This window comes from Lolium perenne, chromosome 5 (assembly GCF_019359855.2).
Source record: "Lolium perenne isolate Kyuss_39 chromosome 5, Kyuss_2.0, whole genome shotgun sequence".
Lineage (NCBI taxonomy): Eukaryota > Viridiplantae > Streptophyta > Magnoliopsida > Poales > Poaceae > Lolium > Lolium perenne.
The window spans coordinates 146703873-146719257 of record NC_067248.2 but is presented as its reverse complement, the minus strand read 5'-3'; the positions used below and the strand labels follow the sequence as shown (position 1 = coordinate 146719257).

Here is a 15385-nt window from a genome sequence, read left to right as displayed (position 1 = left end):
AAAATGATACATGTAGTAATTGCTATAAATGTTTTGGGTAATGTGATACTTGGCAATTGTTGTGCTCATGATTAAGCTCTTGCATCATATGCTTTGCACCCATTAATGAAGAAATACATAGAGCATGCTAAAATTTGGTTTGCATATTTGGTTTCTCTAAGGTCTAGATAATTTCTAGTATTGAGTTTGAACAACAAGGAAGACGGTGTAGAGTCTTATAATGTTTTCAATATGTCTTTTATGTGAGTTTTGCTGCATCGGTTCATCCTTGTGTTTGTTTCAAATAAGCCTTGCTAGCCTAAACCTTGTATCGAGAGGGAATACTTCTCATGCATCCAAAATACTTGAGCCAACCACTATGCCATTTGTGTCCACCATACCTACCTACTACATGGTATTTTCCGCCATTCCAAAGTAAATTGCTTGAGTGCTACCTTTAAAATTCCATCATTCACCTTTGCAATATATAGCTCATGGGACAAATAGCTTAAAAACTATTGTGGTATCGAATATGTAATTATGCACTTTATCTCTTATTAAGTTGCTTGTTGTGCGATAACCATGTTTACTGGGGACGCCATCAACTTTCATTGTTGAATTTCATGTGAGTTGCTATGCATGTTCGTCTTGTCTGAAGTAAGGGCGATCTACACTGAGTTGAATGGTTTGAGCATGCATATTGTTAGAGAAGAACATTGGGCCGCTAACTAAAGCCATGATCCATGGTGGAAGTTTCAGTTTTGGACAAACATCCTCAAATCTCTAATGAGAAAAGAATTAATTGTTGTTGAATGCTTAAGCATTAAAAGAGGAGTCCATTATCTGTTGTCTATGTTGTCCCGGTATGGATGTCTAAGTTGAGAATAATCAAAAGCGAGAAATCCAAATGCGAGCTTTCTCCTTAGACCTTTGTACAGGCGGCATAGAGGTACCCCTTTGTGATACTTGGTTAAAGCATATGTATTGCGGTGATAATCCAGGTAGTCCAAGCTAATTAGGACAAGGTGCGGGCACTATTAGTACACTATGCATTGTGAAAACCCGAAAATTTAAAAACACCATTTTTACAACATTAGTATTGATCACATATCACTAAACATGATTTCACGCTAATCTCATATTAAATAAAATTCAATCACCAAAGTCCCAGCAATATTTTCTTACAAAGTTCTTATACATCAGTTTCACTTTTCATCCCCTAATAAAAATTCGAAATTTACAAATTAGTCCCTGCCTACAATTGCTTAATGGCAAGGTAATAGCCAACTCACACCAGCTCACTTTTACCCACTTGTAAAAATTACAGCTAGAAGAGATACAAGTGTACACACGCATGTACATCAAAGCTGTGCATGCAGCCCACCTGGCACAAATTGTGCTAAACCGACCTAGCCTCTCCCTACTATAAATAGTCAGTCCTTTTCACTGCTCCACATTTTCGACCGCACACTCCTCTCTCTCAGACTACCACTTTTCCCCACCACATCTAGTATCCTTGCATAGTCATTGTTGGGCATCTCTGATTGATCCTTCGTGGTGTTTCATCAGGTAGTAGCACGGCCACCTGCTTGTGTTGTTACCTTGCACTTGTAACATCTTCCTCTTCATGCTCTCTTGCCTGAAATGTACAAAAAGGGAATAAATTGATTTCAGATGATGATGTCCAGTGTCTCTTCTTCTTACTGCACTAAAATCTGTAATAGCTAGATTGAATTAGAGGGCTCACGACACTTTGATAACTAATGCATGTTAAATAACTTCCTCTGCCTTGCATGTTCTTGACCTGAAGATTAATCTGGAATTTGACATTGCTTACTATTGTTGTACTAGTCTTGGTTTGTGCTTTGTAAGACTAATTAGGACCTAGATTCAGATTCACGCTAGTACTGCACTCCACTACAGGGACTATCTATAACTGGAACTTTGATTTGTGCTAGCATGTAAACATGAAGCAACTAGTAGTGTACTAGTCCGATGCTTAAAAAGAAAAGAAGGGGATTAGCACTTACGTAGTTGTAGAGCAGGAGTAGAAGTAGGGATCATCACCGGCCACACCCTGCAGTCTGGCCGGCACTACTCTCGTGGTGCCGACGGCCTGGACGCGACAGGCTCGGCCGCGATAGCGTCGGCGCCGTCCATGGTCGCTGGGCCTTGCGTGAAGCCGCGAGTAGCATCGGCCATGGCCGCGCGCCATGCTTTGGAAAGCAGCGATTGAGGGGATGGAGTTGTTGAGGTCATCAGGAGATTGTAGGTATTCACCATGGCGCTGGAGTTGGTCGGAATAGATAGATCGAACCAGATGTGCATCTGTGTGTTAGGGAAGAGAAAGAGAAATGGGGACTGAGGGAGACGACTCGTTCGAGTAGTAGTTAGGCTCAGCCACTTTGAGTACCATGTACAACACCAAGCCATTTGTTTATTTCCTTTCCACTGTTTGGTACAGTAGACATAGGCAGGCAGGCGTGCATATCAGCTTTGGTCTGATACACATGACATGCGCACATGATTTGTTTTCGAAACACTAGGTCACTAGCACAACCACATGTAGCATCACTTGCTTAGATGAAATTGTTTGCACGGTATGATTTCGTGGAGTAATTGTTGGATTTGAATTACTAAAGCTTAAAGCTTGTCTCTGAAATAAATGTTAGGAGTCGACCATGGATATTTAGGAAGCTTTGACGGTATATCCGAGTCGGTCGAAGCGGACCAGGCAAGTTGTCGGGCTCCTATGTTTTTGCTAAAATGTTTTATGGGTTATGGTTTATCCAAAAATCTTGCATGAGAACCAAATACAAAGCATTTGGTTTTCTAAATGAAATGTGAGAAGTGGATCGGAAAGATCCGCCGATTTGGCGAATGGACCAGATCCGGTGGTTTGTATGAGGTATGTCACCAAAACCCGGGCAGGGTTGTGTTTTGAATATTTGGTGGGTAGAGGAGCCGGAATTGGTGGAAGCATCCCGGCCGTGGTTGCCTTGGAAGTCAGGCTCCTCTACATAGGGATTATCTAATAAACAAAAATATAACCAATTGGCGCTTACTTCAAAAGCGGCGAAACCCGTACTGACCATAGACATGCAATTGGACGGGCATAAACGATTAACCATGCCAAGTAACTACCTCTGCACGGGTGAGAAGGTGACTGTAGCCGGGTAGGTACGGTCACCCTAGGGCGAGACCGCCGGTTAGGGGTCTCGACCCGCGGGCCTTTGGCGATTAAGGCAAGGCGGAAAAGCAGAGGTAGTGTACGGGCTGGCTAAAGGTTTTGGTCCCTTGGTCAAGTTGTGCGCCGAGGAAGCGCATGAACGAAATCGACCAAGTGACACTATGGGCAAAGCAGTACACCTCTGATCAGAGTAAAATGTGATATCACTCCCAGCTTCCGGGTTTGGAAGTGCGTCGTGTGGGTTTTCCTCTAACACAGGATGTAAGATCCCACGTTGTTTGCCGCCATCAGATTTCATAAATAAAAATATGGTTTTGCAACAAACGGGAAATCGGGGAAGTTTTTCTCCTAAGAGTGTTGTCGGTCGGGACGGCTCATTAGCCGTTGAGTTTTTACTTTCCTTTTTAAATCACCCGCCACCCCTCCACCCCCGGCGACTTGCGGAGTACGTATTTTATACGTGCTCAGCCTTGCTTTCTCCGTTGTTTTCTAGAGGCCGTGATGTATGACAACTCTGAGGAGATAGAGACCGGTGCTTATGACGAATCTGGCACTTGTGGTGACTTTGACTCTGACTTTGCTGAAGTGGAGTATGAGTATGGGGAAGTCGATGTCCAAGGCTATGAGGAGTAGATTTAAGGCTTGTAGTTCAAGCGGGTGGGATTGTATTGTCTTAGTTTGTGTGACGATGTAATAAAGGACACCGCTTTCAAACGGTGAAAGTTTCCACTATGTACATGCTACTATTCTCCTTGGCTGGTCCTGGCGCAACTCTGAAGTGACGGTTTCCGTTACGCTTGATTTAATCGAACGTAACGGGGCGTCACAGAAGAGATGGTATCAGAGCAAAGCTAAGGAAATAGTCATGTACTTAGTTGGAGACTGTCCTGAGCGTTAGGAAGTTAGTATCGCTTCTTACCTAAATCAAATTCTTGCCCTACAATACTTATCTTTTCTTAACCCATTGTTTGTCTCTTGCTTTTTTTTTATGCTTGATCTGCATAGAGTGTTGTGTTCTACCTGAGGTTGGGTGGTTAGGAGGGTGGTTGTACCCCCAGCCCACCAGAGTTCAAATCCCAGGTTTGACATCTGTGTGTCTCATAAAGGCGGAATATTCATTCAGTGGGAGGCGACGTTCCCGTCGACAGCGAGGCGCCTGTGGTGACTTCGTCAATTTCAAGATCCAATCCGCCGGCTCAGTCTTCCGGAGGTGCTCATAGGGGTAGGGGTGTGCGTGTGTGCGTTCATAGGGGTGAGTGTATGCGCGTGTATGTGAGCGTCTGCGTTTGTACTGTGTTTCTCAAAAAAAAAAAAAAAAAAAAAAAAAATTTAAAACAAGAAACCTGAACTGACCGCAATACAAAGACTTGTGAATCTGCTAGCTAAATAAATAGCAGCCCGACTAGGTTCGTTGCAATCAAAACGTATGTAGTACGCAGGTAGTAGTATACTGTGTAACTATTGTATGCTAAGTTGAAGTTCTTCCTGTATTATAATAACTAATCAAATTTGTCTCTGATAAATGTAGGATGGTGGAGAGTAGGTTGCCTGGTACGGGTCATGAGTATGGTGGCTATGCTTTGTTCTTGCTTCAGCTGCTTGCCGCTATTTGTGTGATGACCATGCCGACCTACACTTTTTACCAGAGCCCTAGTGACATGGGGTATCTAGTTACGGTGTACCTCCCAGGAGAGGCAGGTGTTTCTACTAGGCATAGTGCAGCACACTATGACATCGGGTTAGCGATTCAGGGAGCGGCACGAGCGGCGGCATTTCACATCTTCACTACTTATCGCGCCGCACTTGTACTCGCGGGCATCACAGAGTGGCCTCACCACTTGGAGGGGTTAGCGAGTTCTACCTCAGCTCCACCACTAGCGTCCACTTCGGTTGTCCCACCACTTCCACCTTGTGTTCCTGTCGTTCCCACGTTTGTACCACCACCAGCCCCGACAGCTCCTCTTCCACCCTTGTACCCTACAGTTCCACCCACTCGGGTCGACCAGTCAGCTCGTCCTAGAGTTTTCAGAGGTTCCTCCTCTCGAGCTGCCGCTAGTTCCTCTACACCTTACACACGCCCACCTACACCACAGTTTGTTCAGGACCTGATGGACCGGGTCGACACTTTACAGAGGCGTTGCTCCCAGCTTGAGCGGGAGAACGGCGTGTTGTCTGCTGCCTTGAGGGACTACACCCGTCCGGGTATGGCCCTCAACCCTGTCCCGGTCGACAGTTCTCCTCCTGCCACTCCAGACCGGGTAGGATACCCGATTGACCAGGAGTCTCTTGCCACCGTCGAGCCTCCTTCTCAGGTTGGTGCTACCCTGAGTTCCACTCCTGTTCCACCACCTCCCGAGTACACTCCTCACTCTCCAGCTGGGTCTCCACCTTCAGACCCTTCTCCACCTTCACCAGACTACACCCCTAGTTACTCGGTTGCCGGCCTCACTTACTCGGAGCTTCTGGCACTTGACACCGGCCGCGGATCTCCTGATCTTTCCGGCTACCTTAGTGTCCCTTCCGACGTCACTCCTTCCGAGCACCCCCTTAGCTCCACCCACGACTCCACCGCACCTGAGTCTAACGCCGCAGAGACCTCCCTTCCTCCTGCGGCGAGTGTGTCCCTGCCTCCACCGACTGCCGCCCTCGACCCCGACTTGCTCCTCACCACTCCACCTAGTCCCCTTGTTAGGGAGGACTGACGTGCTGGTGGTAGTTCATTGACTTTTGTGCTCTGGCAAGGTTATAGCAGCCTACTATATAGTTGCTCCTCCCAGAGTAGTCTCAGCACTTAGTAGATGATAGGCGCAGATATGTGCAGGCTATCATTTTGGTTCATCTACATCTCTGGAAAGGTCTTGTAGCCGTAGCTACCCTTCCCGAGTTACACAGCCGTAGCTAGATAGACTGATCCCGATGGACAGTTAGTCGGGGTATACTTTTGTTCCAGGTACACGTGTAGATAGCCGTGATAACCTGATGGTGTGTGATGTTGTGATGTTCCTGTAATTTGTGATGTGCTGATGTATGGACTTCTGGACTTGTGATGTACTTCTGTATGGACTCGTGAAAGTATGATGTGATGCTATCCTGCTGCTAGATGATCTTGAGTGATACACTACATGTCATCTCTGAATTCCTTTCCCTTGTTTTTACCATGCTTCTGTTATACTTAGCAAAGAAGTTGCTGTACGTATTACTACAGCTACTGCAAGGATCGGCCTAGTGAATGCATAGAGGTTTCTTTTTGTTTTTGCTACGCTCCCATGCTTTTAGTTCCTAGCTTGGTGTCTTTCTTTTGTTCTCAACGAGATGGATTTGCATTTGTGTATACATTGCTAAACTGTATCGATGCACATGCATGTTTCAGCTCTCTGTCTCTATTCTCGTATACTTACTGGCCGGCAGCGTACACATTTAAGTTTGTACCTTGAGCTGATCTTTGTTGATATTGGAATGAACAAAGTGCCCTGAACGAAATTGGAAGTTGGTGTATTTAACTGATTTGTATATATAAAATTTACTACTGCTCACATGGTTAGAGTAAGGTCGATTGACCCGTGTGTTGTTTGTACAAAATGTCACTGCTAAAATTTCTTGCCCATACGCTAGTTAGTAAAATGACTTAGGCCTTGCCATCAGGTTGGTAGCCATGGCGTCCGGTAGTGACTCGCACGGAGGCACCGGAAACCCGACAGAAATAGCGCCCGAGTCATTAAGGAACATGGGGGATTTACCATCCGGAGGATTACCACCACCACCACCACCATTGCCTCCACATGTCCTAGGATCCGATCAATTTGCTCTAATGCTTCAGTGGATGGAGCAGTCCCGTCGAGATTCACTAGAGCAGCAGAATAAGTTTATGGAACAACTATTTGGTGTCGTGAGAGGCCAGCAATCCAAAAATCCAGAACAAGGTGTTAGTATTGGGGAGTTCCAAAAGACTAAACCTCCAACCTTTTCGACTGCGGCTAACCCGTTAGAGGCGGACGATTGGTTGAGGGACATAGAGCAAAAGCTTCAGACTGTTGGTTGCATAGACCAAGAGAAGGTCCGATATGCAACCCATCAGTTATTTGGTCCTGCTGCTACATGGTGGAGAAATGTGCAAAATATCATCCCCCAAGATCACATAATTACTTGGGACGAATTTAAGAAGAGATTTCGCGAGAATTACGTCCCAGAAAGTGTAATGGAAATAAAAAGGAAGGAATTCCTAAACCTTAAGTAGGAGTCAAGGACCATTACAGCCTACCTAGACCGGTTTAATGACTTATCCCGTTATGCACCGGATGACACAAACACCGAGGCCAAGAAGGTGTATCGATTCATAGAAGGATTGAGCCCCTCCATACAACTCCACATAGCTCCCGTAAAGATTACAGAGTTTCAAGAGCTAGTGGACCGGGTCATCCTTATTGAGAACAGACAAGTTGCCGTAGACGAAGAACGACGGAAGAGAGCTAGGTTGGACCCGAGGTTCCTCCTGAGGAGTGGGAGCCGTCCTGCGGGCCCCGCTCGTACACCAATGAATGGACCACCCCGTCCTTATATGACCGGACCACCCCGTCCACCGATAACCGGACCACCTCAACCCACATTCGACCAACCGTCAAGACCGGTGTTTAGACCTCCCAAGGCTCCTATCAAATGCCACATATGCAGTGGACCCCACATGGCTCGTGAATGCCCGACAAAAACTATCACATGTTATGGGTGTGGACTAAAGGGCCATTACAAAAATGAGTGTCCGAATAAGGGTGAGAAACAACCCGGCACAGGTGGAGCTGTGCCAAATCAGCTGCAAAGGCAGGCCAACTAGGCACAAGTACGTGGAAATACATCGGTAGCTAATCGCGGACGTGGTCGTGGCGGTCTAGCACGTGGACCAGTCCGTCTAACTCATATGGATGCGGCACAAGTGGACGCATCAGCAGATGTGGTGACAGGTAACCTACTAATCCCTCCTGCAATAGGTCTCGTGTTGTTTGACCCGGGGGCAACACACTCTTTCATCTCGCGGCAGTTTGTTGAGACGCATAGCTTGGAACACACGTCCTTGGCTAAGCATATAGAGGTACACTCACCCGGAGGCCTAATAGTAGTGGAGCATGTTTGCCACAACCGTCCTATATGCATTGAGAATATAACCTTTAAGGCCAGCATGTACGTCATCACCCTGAGCGGGTTAGACGTTATACTGGGAATGGATTGGTTAGCAAGACACGGAGCCAAACTCGATTGCGAAGGAAAGTCCATAACCTTGAGAAGCCCAGAGGGTACATGGATCACCTTCAGTTGTAAAAGAACCAAACCAAACAAGGAACTATTGACGGCCTTAGACACAAAGAGGGCCGAAGACGTCCTTGTAGTCCGAGAATATTTGGACGTATTTCCGGAAGAATTGCCCGGTATGCCGCCAGACAGGGAAATTGAGTTTGCAATTGATCTCGTCCCTGGAACGACACCCATATCCAAGCGACCATATCGCATGTCCGCTGGAGAACTAAAGGAATTAAGAAAGCAACTAAATGAGCTAGAAGAGAAGGGCCTAATTCGACCAAGTGTGTCCCCTTGGGCCGCCCCAGCCTTATTCACTGAGAAAAAAGACGGAAGTAGTCGGTTGTGCTTCGATTATCGGGCCTTGAACGAAGCAACCATTAAAAACAAGTATCCCCTACCCAGGATAGATGATTTGTTTGACCAGTTAAAGGGAGCATGCGTATTCTTGAAAATAGATCTCCGGTCTGGATACCACCAACTAAAAGTAAAGGAAGATGATATACCAAAGACCGCTTTCGTCACCCGATACGGGCACCACGAATTCAGAGTTGTTCCATTCGGGCTCACAAACGCCCCGGCAGCTTTCATGAACCTCATGAACTTAGTACTGATGCCCTACCTGGATAAGTTTGTGGTAGTATTCATCGACGATATCCTCATATACTCTCGGAGCACTGAGGAACATGCTGAACACCTTCGCAGTTTGCTTCAAACCTTGAGAGAGAGACAACTCTATGCCAAATTCAAAAAGTGTGAATTCTGGCTAGAGGAAGTGGCCTTCTTAGGACACGTTATATCAGGAAAAGGGATAGCCGTAGATCCTTCTAAGGTGGAAGCAGTGTTGGCATGGGAACCACCAACCAATGTAACTGAAATTCGCAGCTTCCTTGGCCTAGCGGGATATTATCGACGATTTATAGAGGGGTTTTCCCAAAAAGCAGCCCCAATGACCAAACTTCTCAAAAAGGGCACCCCCTTTATTTGGAACGAAGCGTGTGAGAATAGTTTTCAAGAGCTAAAGAGACGACTAACAACTACACCCGTATTAGCTCTTCCTGAGCCGGGCAAAGCTTTCACAGTTTACTGCGATGCCTCTCGAGTCGGGTTAGGTTGTGTGCTGATGCAAGATGGGAGGGTCATAGCATATGCCTCTCGACAGCTAAAGCCCCATGAACAGAATTATCCCACCCACGACTTGGAATTAGCAGCCGTGGTTTTTGCCTTGAAGATGTGGAGGCACTACCTGTATGGAAATCGTTGTGAATTATACACCGGCCATAAAAGCCTCAAATATATTTTCACGCAAAAGGAGTTGAACTTGAGGCAAAGACGATGGTTGGAGCTTATCAAGGATTACGACCTTGGTATTAACTACCATCCAGGAAAGGCTAATGTGGTTGCAGACGCTCTTAGTCGAAAAACCTCATGCAACCATATGGAGATCCCAACCTTTGATAGACACCTGACAAATGAGTTGGAAAGGATGGGAGTTGAGTTCGTGCATAAACCTGTTGAGCATATTCTAGCAACATTAACGGTCGTACCCAATCTATTAGACCAAATAAAGGAGAACCAAGTCAAGGATGAATTTATCTGCGAGGAAAAACGCAGAATACAAGATGGTCAGCCTTCACAATTCCAAGTAGGACACGACGGATCACTATGGTATAAAAACCGACTATGTGTGCCAAACATATCCGAGATTAAACAAACAATACTTAAGGAGGCACATACCACCCCCTACACCATACATCCCGGTAGCACAAAAATGTACCGCGATATTAAGAGCACATTTTGGTGGAGAAATATGAAGAGAGAAATTGCTCAATATGTGGATGAGTGTGACACATGCAAGAGGGTCAAGGCTGAACACCAACGACCATCTGGGTTATTACAACCTCTCCCAATTCCTCAATGGAAATGGGATGAGATCCATATGGACTTCATCACCGGTTTGCCCAAGACCAAGAAAAAAGAAGAATTAATATGGGTTATAATAGACCGGCTCACGAAATCTGCACACTTTATCCCTTTAGCCCCTGGATGTTCTAGAGAAAAACTAGCTGAGCTATATATTCAGAGGATTGTGGCTCTACATGGAACACCATCCACAATTGTGTCAGATTGAGGGTCAATGTTCACATCCAAATTTTGGGAAAAATTGCAAGAAGCATTGGGCACGAAGCTGGAATTTAGTACCGCGTACCATCCCCAGACTAGTGGTCAGGTTGAGAGAGTTAATCAAATAATTGAGGACATGCTCAGGGCATGTGTGCTTGATTTTGGTGTCTCATGGAGCACGCATCTACCCTTGGCCGAGTTCGCGTACAATAATAGTTACCAAGCTAGTATTGGTATGTCCCCATTTGAGGCCTTATACGGTCGAAGATGTCGAACGCCAATATGTTGGGTAGAAACCGGAGAGAAGAAACTCCTACCGCCCGACTTGGTCCGAGAAACCGAGGAAAAAGTCCGCATCATTAGAGAGAGATTAAAGACGGCTCAAAGTAGGCAAAAGAGTTATGCGGACAAGGGGCGCCGAGATATTCAATATCAGCCTGGTGACTTCGTATATCTTAAAGTCTCGCCAATGAAAGGGGTCAAGCATTTCGGGGTACAAGGAAAATTAAGTCCACGGTATATTGGACCGTATCGGGTCTTAAAAAGGAGAGGGACGGTTGCATATAAAATAGAATTACCACCACACTTGCAAGGGGTGCATGATGTTTTTCATGTTTCTCAACTACGCAAGAGCGTCAACCCACCGTTGGAGCGGGTCTCGGAACATGAGCTAACCCTCCAAAATGATCTAACCTACGAAGAGCATCCTAGCCGAATCCTCGACACCGAAGAAAAGAAACTAAGGAATAGAACAATTAAATATTGCAAGGTGCAATGGGGAAACCATCCAGTGCGAGAAGCGACATGGGAAAAAGAGGGTGATCTAAAGGAAAAGTATCCCCATCTTTTCGAGGTGTGACCCTAAATTTTGAGGACGAAATTTTTTTTTAGGGGGGAGGGATGTGAAAACCCGAAAATTTAAAAACACCATTTTTACAACATTAGTATTGATCACATATCACTAAACATGATTTCACGCTAATCTCATATTAAATAAAATTCAATCACCAAAGTCCCAGCAATATTTTCTTACAAAGTTCTTATACATCAGTTTCACTTTTCATCCCCTAATAAAAATTCGAAATTTACAAATTAGTCCCTGCCTACAATTGCTTAATGGCAAGGTAATAGCCAACTCACACCAGCTCACTTTCACCCACTTGTAAAAATTACAGCTAGAAGAGATACAAGTGTACACACGCATGTACATCAAAGCTGTGCATGCAGCCCACCTGGCACAAATTGTGCTAAACCGACCTAGCCTCTCCCTACTATAAATAGTCAGTCCTTTTCACTGCTCCACATTTTCGACCGCACACTCCTCTCTCTCAGACTACCACTTTTCCCCACCACATCTAGTATCCTTGCATAGTCATTGTTGGGCATCTCTGATTGATCCTTCGTGGTGTTTCATCAGGTAGTAGCACGGCCACCTGCTTGTGTTGTTACCTTGCACTTGTAACATCTTCCTCTTCATGCTCTCTTGCCTGAAATGTACAAAAAGGGAATAAATTGATTTCAGATGATGATGTCCAGTGTCTCTTCTTCTTACTGCACTAAAATCTGTAATAGCTAGATTGAATTAGAGGGCTCACGACACTTTGATAACTAATGCATGTTAAATAACTTCCTCTGCCTTGCATGTTCTTGACCTGAAGATTAATCTGGAATTTGACATTGCTTACTATTGTTGTACTAGTCTTGGTTTGTGCTTTGTAAGACTAATTAGGACCTAGATTCAGATTCACGCTAGTACTGCACTCCACTACAGGGACTATCTATAACTGGAACTTTGATTTGTGCTAGCATGTAAACATGAAGCAACTAGTAGTGTACTAGTCCGATGCTTAAAAAGAAAAGAAGGGGATTAGCACTTACGTAGTTGTAGAGCAGGAGTAGAAGTAGGGATCATCACCGGCCACACCCTGCAGTCTGGCCGGCACTACTCTCGTGGTGCCGACGGCCTGGACGCGACAGGCTCGGCCGCGATAGCGTCGGCGCCGTCCATGGTCGCTGGGCCTTGCGTGAAGCCGCGAGTAGCATCGGCCATGGCCGCGCGCCATGCTTTGGAAAGCAGCGATTGAGGGGATGGAGTTGTTGAGGTCATCAGGAGATTGTAGGTATTCACCATGGCGCTGGAGTTGGTCGGAATAGATAGATCGAACCTGATGTGCATCTGTGTGTTAGGGAAGAGAAAGAGAAATGGGGACTGAGGGAGACGACTCGTTCGAGTAGTAGTTAGGCTCAGCCACTTTGAGTACCATGTACAACACCAAGCCATTTGTTTATTTCCTTTCCACTGTTTGGTACAGTAGACATAGGCAGGCAGGCGTGCATATCAGCTTTGGTCTGATACACATGACATGCGCACATGATTTGTTTTCGAAACACTAGGTCACTAGCACAACCACATGTAGCATCACTTGCTTAGATGAAATTGTTTGCACGGTATGATTTCGTGGAGTAATTGTTGGATTTGAATTACTAAAGCTTAAAGCTTGTCTCTGAAATAAATGTTAGGAGTCGACCATGGATATTTAGGAAGCTTTGACGGTATATCCGAGTCGGTCGGGGCGCGGCCAGGCAAGTTGTCGGGCTCCTATGTTTTTGCTAAAATGTTTTATGGGTTATGGTTTATCCAAAAATCTTGCATGAGAACCAAATACAAAGCATTTGGTTTTCTAAATGAAATGTGAGAAGTGGATCGGAAAGATCCGCCGATTTGGCGAATGGACCAGATCCGGTGGTTTGTATGAGGTATGTCACCAAAACCCGGGCAGGGTTGTGTTTTGAATATTTGGTGGGTAGAGGAGCCGGAATTGGTGGAAGCATCCCGGTCAGGGTTGCCTTGGAAGTCAGGCTCCTCTACATAGGGATTATCTAATAAAAAAAAATATAACCAATTGGCGCTTACTTCAAAAGCGGCGCAACCCGTACTGACCATAGACCTGGAATGGGACGGGCTTAACCGATTAACCATGCCAAGTAACTACCTCTGCACGGGTGAGAAGGTGACTGTAGCCGGGTAGGTACGGTCACCCTAGGGCGAGACCGCCGGTTAGGGGTCTCGACCCGCGGGCCTTTGGCGATTAAGGCAAGGCGGAAAAGCAGAGGTAGTGTACGGGCTGGCTAAAGGTTTTGGTCCCTTGGTCAAGTTGTGCGCTGAGGAAGCGCATGAACGAAATCGACCAAGTGACACTATGGGCAAAGCAGTACACCTCTGATCAGAGTAAAATGTGATATCACTCCCAGCTTCCGGGTTTGGAAGTGCGTCGTGTGGGTTTTCCTCTAACACAGGATGTAAGATCCCACGTTGTTTGCCGCCATCAGATTTCATAAATAAAAATATGGTTTTGCAACAAACGGGAAATCGGGGAAGTTTTTCTCCTAAGAGTGTTGTCGGTCGGGACGGCTCATTAGCCGTTGAGTTTTTACTTTCCTTTTTAAATCACCCGCCACCCCTCCACCCCCGGCGACTTGCGGAGTACGTATTTTATACGTGCTCAGCCTTGCTTTCTCCGTTGTTTTCCAGAGGCCGTGATGTATGACAACTCTGAGGAGATAGAGACCGGTGCTTATGACGAATCTGGCACTTGTGGTGACTTTGACTCTGACTTTGCTGAAGTGGAGTATGAGTATGGGGAAGTCGATGTCCAAGGCTATGAGGAGTAGATTTAAGGCTTGTAGTTCAAGCGGGTGGGATTGTATTGTCTTAGTTTGTGTGACGATGTAATAAAGGACACCGCTTTCAAACGGTGAAAGTTTCCACTATGTACATGCTACTATTCTCCTTGGCTGGTCCTGGCGCAACTCTGAAGTGACGGTTTCCGTTACGCTTGATTTAATCGAACGTAACGGGGCGTCACATGCATGAGGCTTGCAACTTATAAGATATAATTTACATGATGCATATGCTTTATTACTACCGTTGACAAAATTGTTTCATGTTTTCAAAATCAAAGCTCTAGCACAAATATAGCAATCGATGCTTTTCCTCTATGGAGGACCATTCTTTTACTTTCAATGTTGAGTCAGTTCACCTATTTCTCTCCACCTCAAGAAGCAAACACTTGTGTGAACTGTGCATTAATTCCTACATACTTGCTTATTGCACTTATTATATTACTCTATGTTGACAATATCCATGAGATATACATGTTACAAGTTGAAAGCAACCGCTGAAACTTAATCTTCTTTTGTGTTGCTTCAATGCTTTTACTATGAATTATTGCTTTATGAGTTAACTCTTATGCAAGACTTAATTGATGCTTGTCTTGAAGTGCTATTCATGAAAAGTCTTTGCTTTATGATTCACTTGTTTACTCATGTCATATACATTGTTTTGATCGCTGCATTCACTACATATGCTTTACAAATAGTATGATCAAGATTATGATGGCATGTCACTCCAGAAATTATCTGTGTTATCGTTTTACCTGCTCGGGACGAGCAGAACTAAGCTTGGGGATGCTGATACGTCTCCAACGTATCGATAATTTCTTATGTTCCATGCCACATTATTGATGTTATCTACATGTTTTATGCACACTTTATGTCATATTCGTGCATTTTCTGGAACTAACCTATTAACAAGATGCCGAAGTGCCAGTTGCTGTTTTCTGCTGTTTTTGGTTTCAGAAATCCTAGTAAGGAAATATTCTCGGAATTGGACGAAATCAAAGCCCAGGGGCCTATTTTTCCACGAAGCTTCCAGAAGTCCGAAGACGAGACGAAGAGGGGCCACGGGGTGGCCAAACCCTAGGGCGGCGCGGCCAGGGGTGGCCTATGGTGTGGGCCCCCCGTGCCGCC

General features: G+C 45.5%; 2 long non-coding RNA genes across 2 annotated transcripts; both read right to left on the bottom strand.

Annotated features, from left to right (window-relative positions):
* Window positions 1-1093: 1093 nt before the first annotated feature.
* Window positions 1094-2374, bottom strand: LOC127300179 (uncharacterized). The gene is made up of 2 exons (XR_007850963.2): window positions 2010-2374; window positions 1094-1618 (listed from the first exon to the last, which is right to left on the bottom strand). It is a non-coding gene; the product is annotated as an uncharacterized lncRNA (long non-coding RNA).
* Window positions 2375-11538: 9164 nt separating this feature from the next.
* LOC127300180 (uncharacterized) lies at window positions 11539-12807 on the bottom strand. Its single transcript, XR_007850964.2, has 2 exons — window positions 12455-12807; window positions 11539-12063 (listed from the first exon to the last, which is right to left on the bottom strand). It is a non-coding gene; the product is annotated as an uncharacterized lncRNA (long non-coding RNA).
* Between the last annotated feature and the right edge of the window lie 2578 nt (window positions 12808-15385).